The sequence below is a fragment of the Rhipicephalus microplus genome, chromosome 6 (genome assembly GCF_043290135.1).
Source record: "Rhipicephalus microplus isolate Deutch F79 chromosome 6, USDA_Rmic, whole genome shotgun sequence".
NCBI lineage: Eukaryota > Metazoa > Arthropoda > Arachnida > Ixodida > Ixodidae > Rhipicephalus > Rhipicephalus microplus.
In genome coordinates, this window is record NC_134705.1 from 121,926,168 (window position 1) to 121,945,827 (window position 19,660).

General features: G+C 43.8%; 1 long non-coding RNA gene across 1 annotated transcript in view; it reads left to right on the top strand.

The window, feature by feature from the left end:
• The first annotated feature begins 5,447 nt into the window (after positions 1-5,447).
• Positions 5,448-19,660, top strand: part of LOC119168642 (uncharacterized) — a 73,633-nt gene continuing 59,420 nt past the window's right edge. Inside the window, exon 1 of the long non-coding RNA XR_012884262.1 lies at positions 5,448-8,368. This is a non-coding gene — a long non-coding RNA (uncharacterized LOC119168642). The remainder of the gene's footprint in view (positions 8,369-19,660) is intronic.

Below are 19,660 nucleotides of genomic sequence, written 5' to 3' on the forward strand. Positions count from 1 at the left end.
AGTCATCGCGTCAGATTAACTCCAATTATAGTTAGGTTCCAGGTACTGAAGTTGATTTTTATAGCAGTGTGCAGGGCTACCATTCTCGCCAGCAGCAGAACTTCATATCAGCTTATCGCTTCTGGTGTTGCTAATACTTATGTTCCTGTTGGCATTTTTGCGCAAGCGCAAAAAAAAAACTGGCGATATAAACATATGTCACTCTTCAACATATGTGCCTACGTAAAACATTTACACATATACTTAGCGTGATTTCATAACGCATCTATAAAAAAACTTACAACTCCATCACCTTCCTTTCGCATGCTTCGCATAACACCAATTCCCAGGTAGTTGGGATCTGTACATTTTTTTTGCTTCTTCTGTGCCAACTCCCTGAGAGCACTGGCTGCATACATACTTCATCGCAAACAAAAAAAACATTGCTCGCACAGAGATCTTTTTGAAGACGAACTCTCACGAATCAGCTCAAATACCTAATCACGCGCGATATTCTCAGTAGTTTCAAAACGCACATGACACACCATTGCTATGCAAGCCTAATTACTTCTTTCTCTTTTTAATTGCCATTTTCACGCGACGCAATGTGCTGAACGACACCTATATAGCTGCTAGAGCGAGGATAGGGGCGCGAAAGTTGAGGAGGCTTGAGTAATAATTACCACTGTATTCGTCATTGTGTCGCCAATCGAACGTGATCATCATCTCAGTAACTGAATTACTGCCACACTATCGCACTCACAGTGCGGCATGTTGCACTGTCGTTAAACCATGCACTCCACATTCAGACGCCACACCGCAGTCAGCTAGCAAGCACCTAATGCGCACACACTGAAAACACACAGCTTGGTATAGTTTAGAAGCGGTGCCTATATATCTCAACTCGACTTGACTTCGCCATCACTCGCGTACGTGGTTGGGACCAACAAGCAGTAGTCTCCCGCAGCCACTAGGAACTTAATCAGCTCTTTCCTCATCTTTTTTTTACTACAATCTTTCTTTCTTGCTTCATCCTTCTTTTTTGCCTTCGCATGTGCGTGCGTCTTCCGGGCCTCTGCCAATGCCATTTATATAGTTTCAAGCCTGCTCACTGTACACATATAGTAACACAAAAATTACAAGAGTGGTCAGTTCAGCCAAAAAGCAGTGGACTAGGCAGGAACAGTACTGAGATAGCAAAGCTATTGAGAAATATTGAGGCTGCTGAAAATCTTCACCCCAGCCGTAAGATGGCAACACATCACTCACTGCTTCAAGGAAACACGCGTACTAAATATTTACTATAGTACATTTTCTAGTACAATATACGTCTGCGTATTTTCGTGTATGTGATATGGCCTGAATTCGTCTTCATCGTCTGCGATTGTACGGTACGATATCGTCGGACTGTAATCAGACATGAATTTGATGCGAGAAAAATGCCCACGGTGTCGACGCGACAGCAACATTGTCACGCTCCGTGTTCAAGAGCATTTACGGCAATGAAGAAGTACGCGTAGCAGTAGGGAGATGTCATAAAAGATGATCAATAAGGTGCCCGGCGTGCGTCGTGGTCTTCGTTTGTTTCGTCTACCTCCCTGCTCGGCTGCTGCTAGGTACGAACGCCATCAATACTTTGTTCAGTAAGTATTGCATTCGTTATTGAATCCTTAACCTAACGTTTCTGGCATGGTGCTCTTTGGTGCAGAGATCTTTCGTGTGCTCTTCCCTTCGCGTACTGTTTTCGTGGATTGCTTCACACGAAAAAAAAAAAAACTATTTCAAATGCTTCGCAGCACGTTTGCATGAAAATTCTTTCTTGGCTCGAGAAATTTAGTCATCGTTCGCCTTGTTAGGTGTTCTTTGTGCCGCTATATGTATTCGAATTGGGTGCACTTTTGTGAAAAGTGCAGCTATGCTCAGTATCATTATCTGTTCCGTTCGCAAACCGCTTGAAGCTCCAACCAACGCAATAAGAGAAAAGTGGTGAACCTAAAAAATGTCTGCTAGCTAAATCTAGGACGTGATCTTTAAGTAAAAACTCCTGCCTCGTTAACGGCTTGCATGACACCTAAAATTGTTTGTTTTTTATGCGGAAAGTGTTTGTGATTGCTTTCTGTGAAGGAGCAATGCAAAGTGTGTATAGTGCCTTCCTGGTCGGCACGAGACGCGAGCATCTGCAGTATGGGGGTCGACGACGCTGGCGCAGACTCTGGAGCGCGACATCGCGCGACTAAGAAATGCTCCGCATTTAAACAGTGTCGTAAGGACAGCACCTTTTTAGACGTGCTTAAAGGTAGACAAGTGAGATATGGCAAAATCAATGCCACCGAGGAAAATATTATCAGGCCTGCTCACAGCCGCTGTGACGTCACTCACTTCGCCCGAGCGAGGGTGCGTAAGGGAGGCCAGGAATCCATTGCCACCATCGTCTCCAGTTAAAAGATAAAGCATTTGAGTGAGTTTTACATGCTTATAAGCTTTATTGTGCCTTCGGTTAAAAAAGTGCTGGGTTAATTTATGCGCTCAAAAGCGTTTGGAGATTCACCCACGAGCCATTTATTCCACGGAAAAGTCAAACATTGTGTGCTTTCGAACGCGTGGTCGATCCTAAGGGCAAAGGTTGGTGGACCAGCAAAGTGGCAAAATCAATTGAAAAAGTTCATTTATTTTTTATATATCCACACATACACGCACACACACTATCGAGAGCAAGCATTGAAGCTGTTCCTACTCACTCGAAAGTTTTTGCAGCTTTATTTGTACTCTTTCTTACATCAGTCTTCCAAGACACGTAGTTGTTCAGGAAAGTGTGTGCTGCTGCCACAAGTATGATATTCAGCACAGTATTAAACTAATGAGCATTGAAAGAGAAAACAAATTATTTCGTGTCAGAAAAACTTCCTGTCATCGACACAAGGAGCGGCGTTTCCTTTTTTCTCTCGCCCTTCTCGCAGTGGTGCGTATTCGGTCTCACAACTTAAGGTCTGGAGAAAAGTTATATATATATGTATTGTTATATCAAATTCTTGCAGTCTGAGGCTCTACTTTTCTAGTCGTCCGGATGGGTGCTTGAGGTTGGCGTGCGTGCAAAGGGCACGGTGATCGCTGACTACCTTAAATGGTCTACCACACAAGTACGGCCGAAACTCACTGATGGTCCAGACGACTGTAAGGCATTCTTTCTTTGTGGCCGAATAATTGGCCTCCGATTTTGTTAATATCCGGCTGGCGTATGCTATCACCTATTCTTCGTCATTCTGCCACTGTATTAGAATGCATCCAAGGCTGATGTTACTGCAGCGTCTGTGTGTATTGCCGTGTCAGCTGTTTTATCAAAATGAGAAAGGATTGGAGGCTCTCGCAACCGTTTCTTAATTCGTTGGAGGCGCTTTGTTGCTCGGTTTCCAACTCAAAAGATACATCTTCTCTCATAAGTTTCGTCAATGGTTCTGCGATGTGCGAGAAATTTCTGGCAAATTGTTCATAGTAAGCACATGGACCTAGAAATCTCCGTACTGACGTTTTGTCTGCTGGCACCGGGAACCTTGTAACGGTGGCTGTCTTTTCGGAATCAGCTCGAACACCGTGGGCGCAGATGACGTGCCCAAGGAATCGAAGTTCTTTGAAACCAAATTGGCACTTCTCTGGCTTGATGATTAAATTTGCCAAAAGAATTGCTTCTAACACTGTTTGCAGGCGCTTGATATGCTCCCTAAATGCAGCGACGAAGATGACGACGTCGTCAAGGTACACTAAGCAACACTGCCGCTTTAATCCGGAAAGTACAGTGTCCATCATGCGTTGGAACGCTACCAGTGCACAACAGAGACCAAAAGGGAGAGCCTTAAATTCATAGAGTCTGTCCGGGGTAACAAAAGCAGTCTTCTCGCGATCACGTTCACCAACTTCGATCTTCCAGTATCCAATTTTCAGATCTAGGGATGAGAAGAACTTGGCACACCGAAGTCGGTCTAATGTGTCGTCAATACGCAGGAGGACATACACATCCCGTTTAATCACATCATTTAATTTCCTTTAGTTTATGCAAAACCGTAGCGTGTTGTCCTTCTTCTTGACAAGTACTACAGGAGAGACCCACGGACTGCTAGAAGGCTGAATAACATTATCTTCAAGCATCTCTCGTACTAGATTCTTCATAACTTCCCTTTCTTATGGTGAAAAACGATATGGGTGCTGGCGTACCTGCCTGGTTGTCTCGTCCGTTACAATCCTGTGTTTTGTAAAGGTCATGCGTCGTACCTTTGAACCATTGAAAAAACAGCTGCCAAATTTCCATACAAGGTTGTAGATCTCTTGAAGTTGGATCACTGAAAGGTTATAAATTACAGATATTACGTAGCAGACATCAGATATTGGTTTCATATCCGTTAACGTTGTTTCAAGGTTGCATATTTCTGTGGTTTCACAAAACTCATAAAGAAAAGCTATGGCTGTCCACTTTGCGATGTGCTGGAATTAGTTCCCAAAAATTGTCAGGAGGATGTCTGCGTACCCGTTTCATAGTTGGATAATATCTCGTGCCACACAAATACTTGTTTTCAGGAAAACATTCATGTTGCTGTCTGCCACACCTTCGTAGTCATGAAACGTATCTTTTCTGATTAGAACCATTACACTGCTCTGCGGCGGTGAAGTCACATCATCATAGACGACACGCAGTGGAGTGGTGTATCGCTCGTCTGCTCAAACTACCTTTATAGCTTGTTCCGTCGAAAATGATACGCTGAACTTCTGGAAAATAATAATGGCACCATTTGCTTGCAGAAAATTCATTCCAAGTATAACTTCTTTCGTACATACGGGCAGGACAACAAAGTCACCAACGTAAGTGAAACCTCGTACCTCAATTCTTGCGGCGCATCTGCCGAGAGGCGTAATAAGGTGACTGCCTGCCGTACGTACTGAAAGTCCACTCCATTCTGTCTGAAATTTCCTGAGGCGCTTCGTTAAATCATAGCTTATCACAGAGTAATCCGCACCGGTATCGATTGAAGCCATGAGCTCTTGCCTGCCAATTACCAACGGCAAGTCTGAAGTCAACTCCTCATTACTGCACTTCTTTACCTGGAGGCAGTCGTCGTCCTCGTTACGCTGGTGTCACAGTTGAGAATCTTCATATTTCGAATCACCAGCGGCCTCACCTCCACAGGTCGCCCACTTCAGTTTCCTGGGTTTGGACTAGGCGAACGATGCCCAGGTGCCTTTGGACAGGAATGTGGGCTTGCCGAGCACTGACGTAGAGGGGATGGTGACCGTGGTTGATGACGACAATGCTGCTCGAAGCTCCGACTTGAGCACAGGCATTCCTCGATGTCGGATGGCCTTTCGCCGTTTCGAGGGCACGGTTCGTTAATCGCGAATACCCGAAGGCCAGCTTGAAAGTATCAGCAAAACCGGTACAGATAGCTAGCCTCTCCACAGTGAAAGCACAGGGGCCTACGTTCCACACCTCGCCATACATCGCTTTTCCAAGGTCTTGTCTCTGTCAAAAGAGGTGCGCTGCGAGTTGCCTTTACAATATAACGTTGGCTACGTGTAGTCGGTGCGTAAGTACTTGGCGTCTCGATAGGCGCACAGTGGACAGCAGGCCCCCTAAGCACCTCAGAATAAGTTACCGCGCGTCTTGTCGGCGGTGCATCCTTCTGTGGCTTCCGTATGGCCTGCCAAATTTCTTCTCGAACAACATGCGCAATAGATAGCTCCGGTGAAGCGGGTGGCTGCAGCTTGCGTAGTTCCTCCCTGACAACTTACCGGACTTGCTCCCGCAGGGTGTCAAGATTATCGACAACGTTTGCCGAGAAGACTCCTGTTGATGGACAGGCTACGTCACCATTGTACTGACGGGATCTCTGCTGCAGCGTCTTTTTTATTGTTGATGCTTCCGACCGAAACTCGGCAACAGTGCGCGGCGGATTTCGAACGAGTCCTGCGAACAGCACTTGTTTTACCCCAAGCATGACATGACGCACCTTCTTGTCTTATGTCATGAGGGAATCCGCTCGCTTGAACAAGCGGGACATGTCTTCTATGTACATAGCGACAGTCTCGTTTATGCCTGAGTCTGTGCGCAAAGATATGCCTTTTCCCGGCGATCATTGTTGCCAAACGTGCACAGTAGCTGCCGCCGGAACTCTTAAAAGGACGTCAGAGATGCATCATGGTTTTCGTCCGACATTCGTGCTGCGTCTTCCAAAGAGACGTAGACGTCGCGCAACTTGCCTGCTTCGTTTCATTGATTTATTTTCCCAAACCTCTCGAAATGATCCAGCCAGTCTTAGGCGTACTCGAACGGGTCACCATGGAACACCTTTGGTATGAGGGGTTGGCTGATAATGAGCTGTGACGGTGCAACTTGGCTAATCACGGTGGTGGCGTTCCTTGTCTCCGTCGCCGATATCCTTGGCACAAAGGGAAGTGGTCCGAATTCTGGTGAATCCCCTTGAATACGGCGACTGGTCCGTTGGTGTACTGGCGTAAGCTTCATGGCTTGCGGATGGTCAGGGCTTGGACTTCGCTCTCTCGTGGGGTTTGGAATCATTTACCCGGTGCCTTCACAAGAAAATGTAACGAATGTAGCAGCCTAACAACAAGGATGTCTATCTACACTGTTTATTTAGGGGCGAACTTGTGCCCAAAGTGAACAACGCGCATCAATCGAGAAGATTCGAAAGACGGTTGGCCTCGTGAGCCTCTGCCTAGAGCACGCTCGTTCTCTTCTTCACGTGCGTTGGCTCTTCGGTGGAGACCCGTGCGCGTGCAGGATCAGCTCGTGCATTGCGACTGGTTTCATCGCTCGTAGTTGTGCTGCTAGCGTTTCTCTTCGTTAGCGTTGTGCGGAGCAACGGGAATTTCTTGTGGCAATATTGCTATGTATCAGTGGCATCACGATCAACTCGATGAAGAGAAGTACGAGGAAAGATAGACTGGTTTCTTGGCATGGAACTCTGAAGCTGGAATTTGCTCGCAGAGGAGCAACGCTCCAGCCACGTTTCAACGAATGATCGATTCCGCTCAGAGGCTTTTAACGACCCATCGGTTTGTGTTACTTGAGCGATTCTCTTCTTTATTACTCTATATTTGAAACTTGCATAGAGCGGCTCTCAGCAGCGCTCTGTTGTTCTGGCATGCAGTTTAATTCATCGACGTGTCAATTGGGCCGCGACCAAATGACAGTACCTGGACATTTATTAGGTGCTAACGATGTAACACGATACTTCGCAAAAATCAGCACAGTCAAAAACATTCTTGTACCACAATATGCAAAAGATGTTCGCAGCTATGCAAATGGGACCATGCTTTTTTCACCCTTTATGAAAAATATTTACGGGCATAGGGAAGTCTCTTACGTAACTTCTCATACCCGGCATTCCGTTTTTGTGAGGCTCAAAAGAAACATCTGCGTTATCGAATCTCATCGTGCTCCAGTGTACTCCTTGAACTTTCGCCGACTCTGACTCTACTAATCCTCAAGAATCCGTATGTGTGAAAGTGGCCATGGTGTTGGCGCAATTCTAACTCATCAACAGCGTGACCATGACTGTGCCATTGCATAAACCAGACATATACTATTCACCCTGAAAGCGTCAAAGAGAGCGAGTGCTTGGTTCTCAGTTGGGTTGTTGCCAAATTTGGGCCATACCTATACAGATGCCAATTTTAGACATTTACGTATCACCACATGCCCTTCTGGCTGAATTGTTTTTAATATTACACGCGACATCCTGCTCGCCAGGCTTTACACCTGCAAGAATATCCTTATTCGGTCATATACAAACCTGGCAGCTTGCACCCGGATATCAGTTCCGTCTACCCATTCACACATAGACCCTATTTTTGAAGCTCTCTGGAACAATAAAACGAATGTAACAGACGCCTATCAACGATGTGGAACTTCGCTCAAATGTGAGTCTTATCTGTTGGGTAAGATGAATTGCTGCCCCATAATAACATGTTAAAGAACATCAATGGGAGACACACTACGTAATGAGCACAAGCTGCTCGTATAAAACAAGCCCTGCAAAGTCTACGTCACACCGAAGCTTTCGAAATGTCACTTAACACGTCATTGATTATTGATCAAAGAAAGAAAGATGCATAAAACCTAGGGTGCGCAGGCTTAGTTAAACACAGATAAAAGTTAAACATAGCCAACCAGATACTTGCATGCACAGCTGTGTCTGTGAGCGTGTGTGTGTGGGTGTCTTCTGATTCATGTGAGCTTTATTGTATGTATCTCTAAGTAAGTGCATGTGTATAAATTAAGTCAAAAGCGATGATCATCAAGAGACTTTGTACCAGTATTACATTAGAGTTACGCGAACTGAAGTTGTCTTTCTGCTCCCTTTGCTTTTAACCGTTGCACACGGTAAGTTTTCATTGGGAAATATTCCCAATGCTTCGAAAACTACAACATTACTGTTCTTGTTACAAACTCACTATTTATTTGCTTGATATATCGCTGAATAACTTTTCCAATAATCGTAATGATTTCGTTTTCAACTCAACAAATGAAAACAACACTTCCTGGGTGCTGAAAACGTTTAAAAACACTTTAATCGACTCTGCTGAAGCAAATATAAGATGTACGTCACCAGATTCAAGCGGGGGCAAAGAACACTCATTCGAGCGCGAATGGAGCACGTATGCCAGCATTAGAACGGAAAAAGAAAGTGCTAGACACGCTGTGATGGTAACGACAAAAAAGAGCAACAGTATACGTTCTATGACTGTACCGTTTCTAGCGTAGCCCCCATGTTGTGTCAACTAACTTAATTACTCAAACACGTACGATGTCACCGACTTCAACTCAAAATGTATAGCGCTCCTTACTCCAAGGCAGAGACGTGTCAATATTTTTTCTAAAGAAATGAACTTTCTCTGAAAGTCTTGCTTAATGTTTTCTTTCATTACAAATACACTGTAAAAATGAGGACCCTCCTTCACGGAGAATGCTGATGGTATAGCACTGTCAAGCAATTTCGTAAGCAAGAATACAACTATCTCCTTCAGACGTAGCCTCTTCACGGAAGTCATGCTTCAGGAGAGTTAGTAAAGAACAACCCGTCACTCTATTAAGGCGACAGATCTTATTCCGTGATCAAAATACAACGATTTCCTTCGAACAAGGCCTTCTTACGTATTCTATACGTTATTACAACTAATACAAAATGTTTGTACTGTTCAACACAACAGTCTGCTGTATTGTTCCGCACAACAGTATGCCGCACCACAGCTGTGCCATGGAGCCTGCTTGCAAAATATAGCAATGGAGAATTTCATTTATGTTCTGCGTGCCTGTGAATGTGAGTCATTTGTGTTGTTTGACAGAGAGTTTTGTTGAATGGACATGCTGTCAATTTAGTTTCTGGGCACACCTTCATCTGCAAGTCAAAACATGGTTCATAGAATGATTGCAATCTACTATATGTTTTGCACAGGTAGCATCCTTTTGTGCAATGAATGCGGTCGTTCATGGCTAGCTCCCTAAAGTACCTGTATGTTATGTACACAACACCAAATCGAACAGGAGTCCAGGGGAACAAAACTCCTCCCAAAAATCACAAGAATGGAGTGTGCAGCAAACAAAGGCACAAAGAGCACATCACCTGCTTATAGAGCTAATCGCAGCACTGAAATGATGAAGATGGGACAAGCTAAGCATACACAAGCTTGTCCCATCCTAGTGTTTTGAAGTGCTACGCTGTACTTTATGAAAATGTCACACCAACAAGGCCAAAAATTTACCCGTGCTAAGTTTGTATTTCATCCTCCCTTTCTCTATTTTTTCAGATTTCATTTTGCTGAGCCAATCTGTACATGCAAACATGTTCCAAACTACATGTGAAATATTGCCCGTAAAAAGTTTACTTGGACTTCCAATAATAAAGTTGAATAGAAGTTTTTCCACCTATGCAGATGGCACTTGCAGCATAAGTTGGCAACAAGTCAGTAAAGGTTGACCACTTCTTTAGCAATATACATCCTCGTGAACATGTTGTTCTTGGAAGGTAATTGTTGACAACAAATAAACCAGTATTTCAAGTCCCCATTTCCCGATCTCGCTCCAAGCCACTTTCAAGCACTGTTTAAAAAGAAGGTTGCCAATAGGAGTGGCGTTTCAATACCCCAGTGTACTTTGTAGAACACCTTCCTCCGATTATGCGCAAGTGTGATCCACGAATGTATATCCCAAGGTATACCAAAAAGCACTAAAGATTTGACTGAGGTCATCGGTAAAGTGTATTGTAAAGATTGCGACGCAACTGATATGGGCAAAACAAATGAAAAATGGTCACCAAAACTTAAAGAACGTAAAGAGAATATTGTTCAAGTTTTCCATGCAACATGTTCTGTCTGACACAGAGCTTGTTGAACGCTGCTGAGGGACAAGACATAGCTGCGGCTTTAACAATTTGACTGTTGCACCTCGTGTACAAAGGTGACAAAACAGAAAACTTTTGGAGTCGCGGTCCATTCATTACCTTGTATCAGCTTCCAACAACCCTGGCCTTCTATCTATAAATGTTTACAAGAAATATGTGACCAGTGGACTGTTTGAACATTGTACACTTTTTTCCAGCATATACTGAGAACGCCACCTGCATAGATGGCAAAGCTTTTAATTCAGTTTTTTATTAATTGTTGTGCAAGGCTTGAGTAAACAATTTACAGTTAAGCCACAAATCCAGAATTATGTGGGGGTAGTTTGTGTGTATGCACTGCGCTGCGTTATCTTGAAGATGTGTGAGGCATACGTGCTGCAGCATGCGAAATGAACAATGAAATGCACTACTACACGCTTCTTTGAACAAAACTTTGGCAGATGTACTCAGAAAGATAATTACTAAACGACCTGAAAGCCCGCTTATGAAACTGTGTGCAATGTTTATGAACAGCTCCCTTTGGCTCCTTTCTGTATGTCTGAAAAGTAAGTAAACATTTTTGATGCAGCAGCAATGTTTAGAGTTTAAACCACTATGGTGTCTACTACGATCAACACCTCTGTTCACATCACTATTTCATGAATCACCAAAGCAGACATTATTTCCGGACAAGAACTGATCCCATGCAGAACAAGTATCAGGATGCTACGAAGAGCTACTGCTACAGTAGCCAAGAACTCAACGTTAAACACACCATATTCTAACTAAAAAATAATTTATAGACTAGCATAACAAATTCAGTTTAATTAGTGCGATGGCGTGGTAGTTACGATTTCTGTAACTACTAACATCATGGAGAGGTATATGGGGTGAACAAAAGAATTTTGCATTATATTATGAAATCTTACACAAGACAAAGCATATTGTAGACCACAGCAAAGGCCTACGTGCGGCAGGGAGCATATTGTAACGGCACCCTTGGAGCGAGAAACAGCAGCTGTGAGATAAGAGAATCAAACGATGTCTTTTCCATAGCCAGCACTCTGTCACTGCGCGTGAGAGAGTGCTGATGGGAACACGTCGCCTTATTCATAACATCATGGTGGAGGTATTAGCCTGATGAAGACAAGGAATATTGCATCAACACAAATCGCAGCATTAAATAAGGAAGAGATGCATATATAGTTTTTTTAATCCAATAAACACTACACGACAGTTGTACATCTTATTAGGCCAGGGGCTAACATGAAGATGGAGGCTTGAATGAGTGTCATATCACTAAATTAAATGTGTTGTTCGAGCCAATATTTGGATAAGAAAATTTGTCTAAGTTGTAGCAAAACCTTGATGCAGTTTGCTGCCTTGGTAAAAAAAAAAGTTCTGTTATCGAATAACAAGCTCTAACATCCGTTGAATGATTTTTTTTCATCAGGTATACATCTGAACACATTCATTAAAAATCCTCAACTTCAACAAATGCTTCTATTGTAAAGATGCTTCGTGCAAAATTCAAGCTGCAGAGGACAAGGCAATTAGCAGGGGTCTGGCTGCTCAACAGTTTTATAACACTATGTTCATGATGTTAAAAAAGAGTGATTCGCCAAGAGGAAATACGTTTACAAGATCAGCAAACCGTATCAAGGTAACGGCCACGACTTAGATGAACGATGTTTTTTCAAACATTCAAAACAACCTAACTTGGAGAAAAATATTGATTGGCTCCAAAAACGAACTTTCTTCAATGCTTTGACCTTCATTCAAGCCCCCCCCTCCTATCATTCTCTTAACTTCTGCTTTAATAAGACAACTGTCTTGTAGTATTTGATAGAATTTTAGAATATGGACAGTAAGCATTTCTTCAAAATTTGACGCTGACCCTTTACGTTTATACTTTAATGACTGTCTTATCAGCCAAAGAAACCAGGGTAAAAATGTGTGATGGCGCCTTCAATTTTTAGAGTCAGAAGTATTTTAGGTCTTGGTGAATGCCTTAAAACAAACAGTGTTATTTTATTCTACACGAAAGAATCACTCTTTTAAAAATATATGAAAAACACTGAATTTCGAATGTTTGATTTGATTGATATGTGGGGTTTAACGTCCCAAAACCACCATACGATTGGTAGAGACGCCATAGTGAAGGGCTCCGGAAATACGACCACCTGGGATTCTTTTACGAGCACTTAATTCTGAGCACACGGGCCTACAGCGTTTTCGCCTCTATCAGAAATGCAAATGCCGCAGCCCACGACCTGCGGGTTATCCCGTGACCTGTGGGTTAGCAGCCGAGCACCATTTTGTCATGTTTCCTCATTACCAGCATTAACATAAATTGAAACAAAAATTATTTTGTTACCATAGCCATAAAATTTTGCTGACAAAGAAACAAAGACTGTGGTAAAAGCATGAAGCAACAATCATGTGTCAGTTATTATTCTCTCGTAACTCCAATTCTGAGCACATGGTTGGAAAGGGCTCTGCTGTATTATGAAGTTTCCCCCCAAAATGGTGTTGGAACAACTTATTCCCACATTGAGGCATCAAAGCAACAGCTTTGGAAAATATTGCAAATGGTCAAGAAACCACTTCACAGACTAACATGACAAGACCATGAACTCGCTTATAATCATCATCGTCATCATCACCACCATCAGCCTGACTACGTTCACTGAAGGAGAAAGGCCTCTCCCATGTTCCGCCAGTTAACTGGGCCTGTGCTTGCTGCTGCAAATTTACACCCGCAAACTTCTTAATTTCATCTGCCCAACTAACCATCTGTCTTCCGCTAACGCTCTTGCCTTCTCTGGGAATCCTGTTAGTTACCCTTAATCCCAAGCGATTGTCCTGTCTACGCGCTACATGCCCGGCCCATGTTCATTTCCTCTTCTTGATTTGAACTATTATATCCTTAACCCCCGTTGGTTACCCAATCCACTCTGGTCACTCGTTGTCTCTTAAGGTTACACTCACAATTTTCTTTCCATTGCACGCTGCGTCATCCTCAATTTAAGCTGAACCCTCTTTGTATGTCTCGATGTTTCTGCTCTGTACCTAAGTACCAGCATGATACAGCTGTTCTATACCTTCATCTTGAGGGATAGCGGCATATCTACCTGCCATAAATTGAGAGTGCTTACCAAATGTGCTCCACCCTATTCTTATTCTTCTAGTTACTTCAATCTCGCGGTTCGTCTCCGCGGTTATTACCTGCCCTAAGAAGATATAGTCTTTTACAACTTCAAGTTGAGTATTACCTATTTCAAAGCGTTTCACTATTCCGCGGTTGTTGTACATTACTTTCGTTTTCTGCAGAAAATAACTCCGTAATCATGAGTTGCAATTCATTCCGTGAGTCACTCAGCAATGCAATGTCATCGGCGAAGCGCAGGTTACTAAGGTACTCTCCATTACCTCTCATCCCCAATTGTTCCCATTCTAGGCCTCTGAAAACCTCCTGTAAGCACGTGGTAAAAAGTATTGGGGAGATTGTGTCCCCCTGCCTTACACCCTTCTTGATTGGTATTCTGTTGCTTTCTTTATAAAGCTCTATGGTACCAGTTGCTCCCCTGTAGACTTCTTCCAGGATGTTTATATATGCTTCATCGACGCCCCGGTTTCACAGTCTTTGCATGACTGCTGATATTTCTAGATAATCAAATGCCTTCTCGTATTCTATGAAGACTATGTATAGTGGTTGCTTATATTCTGAGCATTTCTCTATTACCTGATTGATAGTATGAATGTGGTCGATTGTAGAGTAGCCTGTTCGAAATCCTGCTAGTTTGTTCGGTTGATTGAATTCTAATGTTTTCCTTACTCTGTTCACAACTACCTTTGTAAATAGCTTTTATACTACAGAGAGCAAGCTGATCGACCTGGAATTCTTCAAGTCCTTGCCATCTGCTTTATTATGTATTAAGATGATGTTAGCATTTTTCCAAGACTTTGCTATTCTTCCCGTCAGGAGACACGTCGTGAACAGAGTGGCTAGCTTTCTAACACAATCTCACCTCCATCTTTCAGCATATCTGATGTTACCTGATCCTCACCAGCAGCTATGCCTCTTTGCATGCTCTTCAAGGCTTTTCTGACTTCTATCATTACTGGCGGGTTGTCATCTGGGTTACTGCTAGTTCTTATAGTATTAAGGTCGTGGTTGTCCCGGCGACTGTACAGATCTCTGTAAAACTCCTTCGCTATTTTAAATATCCTATCCCTATTGGTAGTTTTTGCCTTCTTTTTCCTTTGGTGCATATATCCAATTTTTCTCTATCCTAAGTTTCCTCTTCACTGCTTGGACGCTTCCTTCATTTCTCAGAGCGTGTTCAATTCTCGCCATGTTATACTTTCTTACATCTGATACATTACGCCTATTAATAAACTTCGAAAGCTCTGAGAGTTCTATTTTGTCTGCCGTACTTGAGACCTTCATGCTTTGACGCTTCTTAATGAGATTCTTCGTTTCCTGGGAAAGTTTGCCAGTGTCCTGTCTAACTACCCTGCCTCCAACTTCCACTGCACACTCCGTAATGATACTCGTCAGATTATCATTCATTGTATCTACGCTAAGGTTGGTTTCATCTATAAGAGCCGAGTACTTGCTCTGAAGTGAGACTCTGAATTCTTGTGCGTTCCTTCTCAGTGCTAGCTCATCGATTGACTTCTTGCGTATCATTTCTGTCGTTCCTTCTTCAAGTCTAAGCGAATTTGAGACCGTACCATTCTATGGTCACTACATCGTACCTTGCCAACCACTTCGAAATCCTGCAAGATGCTTGGGTGTACACTCATTATAACGTCTGTTTCGTTCTTATTTTCTCCATTAGGGCTTTCGCAAGTCCACTTGCGGTTTCCTCGTTTTCGGTAGAATATATTCAAAATCCGTAAATAATTGCGTTCTGCGAATCCTACTAGTAGCTCTCCTCTAGCGTTTCTAGTACCGATGCCATATTCTCCTACTGTCTGGTTCCCAGCCCGCTTCTTGTCTGCTTTTGCATTAAAGTCTCCCATCAATATTGCCACGTTCCATTTCCCAAGTTTTTGTTATCGTCCCAAAACACCACACGATTCTCAGCGCAAACCGTGCCTGCAGTTTTCTAGAGGGTTCCGGACTGTAGTAGATCATTTCGATAAGATCACGCCCACTGTGCGAATGGTACAGATTGTTCTGGAACGCACGCCGCCGCCAGCGATAGCGCTAGAACATTCGACGGCGGGAGTATATATGCCGACGCGCTTCGCCGCTTGTGAGTTGTTGATCGAAGGCCGACGCTCCGTTCGCCGCTATCAGTCTGAGACTGCTATCTGTGCGAGACTGCTGCTGTAATTGGACTTTCTGTTTACCGGGCACAGGTTCGCCCAAATAAACAGTTAAATTCCAACAAGAAGTCTCCTGTCTTCGGCCACGTCACGACCCCGTGACATTTGGTGGAGGTGCTGGGTAAACAGAAAGTCCAATTACAGCGCAGATATCTGCGTCGTCTCCTGCACCGCCGTGTTGTATGCGAAGGTCGCATACGGAGGAACGGCATTCACTGCCGACTTAACTCAAGCGATCTTGGCATATAGCCAAACAAACCACCGCCGGACGACAGCGTACCACCCACAGACCAACGGCCTCACCGAGCGGCTTAACAAGACGATCGCCGACATGCTGTCAATGTACGTCGATGTCGAACACAAGACGTGGGATGCCATTCTTCCGCATGTGACCTTCGCATACAACACGGCGGTGCAGGAGACGACGCAGATATCTCCATACAAATTGGTCTACGGAAGGAGCCCGGCAACGACGCTCGATGCCATGTTACCCAACGTCACCGACGAAGAAAACCTCGATGTGAGCGAGTACCTTCATCGCGCCGAAGAAGCCCGACAACTTGCGCGGCTCCGTATCAAGAATCAACAGACGACCGACAGCCACCGTTACAACCTTCGACGACGCTTCGTGGAATACCAGCCCGGTGAACGTGTTTGGGTGTGGACGCCGATACGCCGACGTGGACTAAGTGAAAAGCTTCTGCGACGGTACTTCGGACCGTACAGGGTGGTTCGACGTCTCGGCCCACTTGATTACGAGGTTGTCCCCGACGGCATCACGAACTCTCAACGACGCCGATCGCGACCTGACGTCGTCCATGTCGCACGCCTCAAGCCGTTTTATGCGCGTTAACAAACTGAAACAGTGTTTTTTGTATTATTGTTGTATCGTAATTTATTCATTGTACTTTCTTGCATTATTATTGTACCTTCATCTTTAGTTAAAGCATCGAGACGATGCCTTTTTCAGAGGGGGGCAATGCCACGTTCCATTTCCCAAGTTTTTGTTATCGTCCCAAAACACCACACGATTCTCAGCGCAAACCGTGCCTGCAGTTTTCTAGAGGGTTCCGGACTGTAGTAGATCATTTCGATAAGATCACGCCCACTGTGCGAATGGTACAGATTGTTCTGGAACGCACGCCGCCGCCAGCGATAGCGCTAGAACATTCGACGGCGGGAGTATAAATGCCGACGCGCTTCGCCGCTTGTGAGTTGTTGATCGAAGGCCGACGTTCCGTTCGCCGCTATCAGTCTGAGACTGCTATCTGTGCGAGACTGCTGCTGTAATTGGACTTTCTGTTTACCGGGCACAGGTTCGCCCAAATAAACAGTTAAATTCCAACAAGAAGTCTCCTGTCTTCGGCCACGTCACGACCCCGTGACAATATAGTATACTGTGTTTTTTACGTTGCTCATTGCCGAGTCCACGTCTGCATAGCAGCTTTCAACAGAAGCGTCATCATGGCTGGATGTAGGCGCATAAGCCCGTACTACCTTCATCTTGTATCTCTTATTGAGTTTAATTACCTAACCTACCACCCTTTTATTATTGCTATAGTATTCCTATATGTTGCCAGCAATGTTACTGGGAATTCGAGACTCCACTCCAAGTTCTCTTCCTGTCAGCCAAGCCCAGATAGCAAAGGACGTGCCATTCTGTAGCACCATGTAGGCTTCATCTGCCCTCCAAATCTCACTGAGCCCTAATATATCCCATTTACCACCCTCTAGCTCCTCGAATAGTACAGCTGGACTTGCCTCACTTGATAAGGTTCTAGCTTTAAACGTTGCCAAATTCAAGTTCCATAGGCGGCCTGTCTGGATCCAGAGATTCTTAGCACTCTCTGCTGCGTTGCAGATCTGACCGCCGCCGTAGTCGATTGCATCGCAGCTTCTATGGACTAAGGGCCGTGAGTTTATCGACGTTTGCTTGTGGGAGGTATTGGCCAGATACTGCACCAGGGTGGCGAATTCTTCTCTGATGAGAACCCCCAGTTAGGTAGGGTCCGTGGTGTCACTACACACCAAACGCCTACTTACGCAGACGGCCCTGCGTCAACTCGCAAATACTTACAGTTTAATGCTCGTTCCCAGTTTCTGAGACAGCCCGATGGTTTGTGTGTGTCCATCTGTACTGCCTTTTGTCCGTTCTTGTGCCAGCTTTTGTATAGTGAGTGCTGAGAAAACATAAAAAACGTTAGAAACAATTCACTTTTTCTACCATGCAGCACAACTTGACTTTCTCGGCCTCTTGAGGTAGCAGTCTCGAAATGTATGCTAGCAGCTGCTGCTTTATGTATGTATATCTCATACCCCATTATCAGGATCCAAAATGATGCCCAGTCAAGGAAGAAGTATAAGAGAAGAAAACAGAAACATTTTACACTAGACATAATTTAGCTTCTTAATACTCCCTCAATAACTTTTTTTCCTTATGCATTATATGCATACTTGTTGAAAAGACTGGGCATGCAAACAAGGCCGCAGGTGAGTCAGGACGCTTCAAATGCCAACGAACAATCAGAAGGCAGACTAAAAGAACATATCAGACAGTTAACCAGAGGCTTATCATTAAACCTATCTTTATACCACGACTTAAATGCTTGTCAAAATTGAAATCATGGAGTATTGTACAAAAACATCAATGAAGAAATGTATCTAACGGTTGGCCTAGCGACATTGGGTAGTGCATATGTGAATCAACCATCAAATAACTCAACAAAAAAATCAAATGATGAGCAGTTATCTCTCACATAGACCAACAGGCATGCCGTCTTGATCGATATTTCCACTTGCTTTGTTTCAATTATTGCTTAATGTCAACTTTTACAGTCGGTGTTGGTGGTGTCTTGACTACTTTCTCGGTTCCACGTTTGCATGCCATGCCTTTTTAACACGAATACCAACCTAGTAAGCAGCTCGCCTCTCCTATATGTATACAATCTAGAATTGCCACTTTGTTCAGTTGATATAACAGCAAGAATGGGGATCTGAATGTGAATGTAAATTCAAAAGCAGTTAGGCCTCTAGCATTTTTGCCTCCTTCAAACGTGCAACTGCTGCCCTAAAGATCAAATCCACTCATTGCGGGGGTTGTTCACATGGTAGCATAGCTGTAAACAACGTAAGATAAATTTTAGGGCTATGAAAAGAGCTCCAAATAAAAGTGAGGCACGCAACTAGCAAGGAGCTTCATATTATTCAACCTAGAATCTTTTTCTGGTAACCTAGAACGCTGTGACGCAGGCCGTTCACCTGGACAACTGTTCAGCTTTTCTTCCTGAACCAAAGCATAGTCGAGTCAATATTATTATCTTCAGATTGCTCTGCAAATAGAATAGGTTGCCAATAAAGCCAAAATACCGAGAAAAGCCCCACGACTTATAAAATAATAAACACTTAATGATGCAAGTAAACCCAAAGCACCGTTTCAGATGCACTGGTTGAATAGGTATTAGGTAAACACAGCAGCAAAGCAATGAACTGCCAGCTATGTCACTGCAAAAGGCGAGAAAGGAGGTGACTCTAGTGCCTTGAGAAATGCATAAAATTACTATCAACAGGAAAAGCTTGGTAGATGTTGATTGTACAACAAATACGAATTTCCGCTACGTCAGTACTTAACGCTTGTACTTAGACTGGTGACGACTGCATAGGTCGGAATGCAAAGTGCAGTATAGAAAATTTCTTTCAAAATTACAGTCTCAGACAAAAGTGAGAATTTAGCTTCACCGAACAACTCGTGTCCCGCAAACTTTTGTTGTTGATGGTACGTATTGAACATACAGAATGTTTCGTATATTGAACTCACACATAATGACAAAAGCAGAAGAATATTTCACAGATGAGCATTGAGAAATATACATCAACAAAGCCATGCAGTTCATAAATTGACCATTCAGAATTGAAATGTAAAAAGCTACTAAACAACCCCATCATGTTAAATTCCTGAA